At 36.5% G+C, this 2,636-nt stretch overlaps 1 long non-coding RNA gene across 1 annotated transcript; it reads left to right on the top strand.

Moving 5' to 3' along the window:
• The first annotated feature begins 394 nt into the window (after positions 1 to 394).
• Positions 395 to 2,207, top strand: LOC132602307 (uncharacterized). Its single transcript, XR_009567722.1, has 3 exons — positions 395 to 583; positions 1,061 to 1,115; positions 1,989 to 2,207. It is a non-coding gene; the product is annotated as an uncharacterized LOC132602307 (long non-coding RNA).
• The last annotated feature ends 429 nt before the right edge of the window (positions 2,208 to 2,636 follow it).

Raw genomic sequence — 2,636 nt, 5'->3', positions numbered from 1 at the left:
CGCAACAAACCGTTCATCGATATGACATCAGAGTAGGGAGTTATGGGCATTTTAAAATGGACTGTCAGAAGCCCGCGAACCTACGTGGAAATTCTAGAAACCACTTAAAAAGGCCCAACAATTTCGGTCCATTATCCCAAAAACGAATTGGACTATTATATGTATGCCCCTTAAGTCATCTAACTCATCATTTTTCATCAATTTCTCACCATCTCTCCCCCACACCTCTCTAGAATCTCCCACAACATTCATCCAATCTCCAAACCTCTCTAAACTTATCCCAAATCCTCTAGAACCTTCTTCCAACTTCTACAACATGCACATATATTCCTACAAGTCTATATGACAATTTTGGGTCATTTCTATTTCATTTTTAACATAGCCTCAAGTCCTAGGAAGTCCTAGAAACTTCTCCAAATATATTCCAACATATTTCCAAGCCCAAACTAAAGATCAAATTGAAGATTAAAGTGGTTAAGGGTTTCCAAGGGAGGTCTACACTTGTCTCCCCTTCTTGAAGATGTTGGGGTGAGTATTTTTAAGGTGGAGAAACTATGGAATTGAAGTGTTCTTGAATTTTGAGGTAAGATTTCATATTAGTTTCATGTTTATGAGTTTGTTTGGTAATTATGTTAAGATTTGAGGAGAAGGAAATTGGAGGAAAAGTTCAAATATGCAATTGATGATATTTTGAGTTGTGAATTACCTTGAGTTATAATTATTAGTATGTTTTGAGCATAATCTTGTTATGAGGGATAATAATGATGTTAAGGAATTGTCGTATACGAGTATATAAGGGGTTGTATGAAGTTGTTGTTATGAATTGATTATGAAAAGAAGTTTTGGGATTGAATTGAGTATAGTTTGAATATAATCTTTTGATTATGGAATTTTTGATGTTTTATTGTGCTTTGGGAGTTGTTTTGAAGATTGGAGGGAGTAGAAGATATAAGGGAGATGTTGTCCGAATTTCGGCAGATTCTAAAGGGGTTTAATTTGGAGGCTTAAGATAAGCATATGACGATAAGCCTAACAATAGCATGAATTCTTTTGAATGTAGATTACGATCTTGGGAGGACAAGCGTTAAGTAGTTAAAGTTAAGGCGACCGAAAAGGTATGTTAAGGCTAGTCCCTTTCTTTCAAAAGGCATGATTTCTATGTTATGATTCCATACGTGTTTCCATAACCTTCTTACTTCCAAAAATAGAAGTTCATGATTCTTAAAAGCTTCTTATGATACTAAAGATGAGATGTTTTCTATGCTGAACATGATGATGATGATTCTAATTCTAGAAATTCCAAAGCTTATGATTTTAATACTATTATGAGATTAATGTCATGATTTTCTCGATTTTATTCATTGTTGTTGATCTCACCATATAATAATTGTTCCTTCAAGATGAGATATAGCGATGATGATTGTTCCATAATATAAATTGAAGTTTACCGACCTTACGTCACTCCGATAGAGTCATAGCTTTTATTTGGGCTCTCATGCATGCTACTTATATTATACATGTATGTGTGTGTGTGTGTGTGTATATATATATATATATATATATATATATATATATATATATATATATATATATATATATATATATATATATGTATATAGGGGATATGGGGAAAGGTGAGGCGTTATATACGCATAACCACCTGATCAGTTGGTATACTATGCTATCGTCCTGGACGCGGGATATATGAGTAAATGGATCGGGCTGTACGTTCCGCAGCAATATAATATATTTATGGATTGGGCTGCACGTTCCGCAACACTATTATGTTATATATGTATATGAGAAATGTTTTCTTTTGAAAGCTAAGCATGTTTTGTTTTCGCCTTATGAGGCAATGGGATGTACAAGTTATCTTTATCTCCTGTTATGTTCTAAATTTCTTATTATGTTGTTATTCATGCCTTACATACTCAGTACACTGTTCGTACTGACGTCCCTTCTTGTGGACGCTGCGTTCATGCCCACAGGTAGACAGGTAGACGAAATTACCCATAGGAGCTTCATCAGCGGAATCTCAGGAGCTCTCCACATACTTCGGACTGCAGTCTATTGGCATCGGTCTTCATTGTCACTTGTATTCTATGTAGAGGCTCGTAGACATGTATGTACAGTTAGACGTTTCATAACCCTATCAGTTCATATCGTTGTGTAACATTTTAGTAGTCTTGACGGCTGGTGATGATGGACATAATTGTTGAAGATTATAAGAGATGTGCCATTATGTTGTGATATATGTCCTTACAGATTATGATATCCATGAGATATCTTTATGGTCCACCCAGAAATGTTTATGAGATGTATGTTTAGAGGTGCTCGGTGTGTTAGCTCTGAGTGCCTGTCATGGCCCTCTGGTTGGGTCGTGACAACTAGCCTCTACATAGAGTACAAGAAATCATAAAGACGGGACAGGACCCCACCATGCCTAAATACATACACAAAAGAGTAATACCACGAGACTGTAGCTCCAAAGAAAATAGAGTGCTCCTGGGAATCCGCTGATGAAGCACCTAAGGATCTGATCCGTCTCCCTGCCTACCTGCGGCATGAACGCAACGTCCACAAGGAAAAGGACGCCAGTACGAATAATGTACTGAGTATGTAAGGCATGAATAGCA

The sequence above is a fragment of the Lycium barbarum genome, chromosome 7 (genome assembly GCF_019175385.1).
Source record: "Lycium barbarum isolate Lr01 chromosome 7, ASM1917538v2, whole genome shotgun sequence".
NCBI lineage: Eukaryota > Viridiplantae > Streptophyta > Magnoliopsida > Solanales > Solanaceae > Lycium > Lycium barbarum.
The sequence above is the reverse complement of the archived record's forward strand: the minus strand, read 5'-3'. Positions and strand labels throughout refer to the sequence as shown.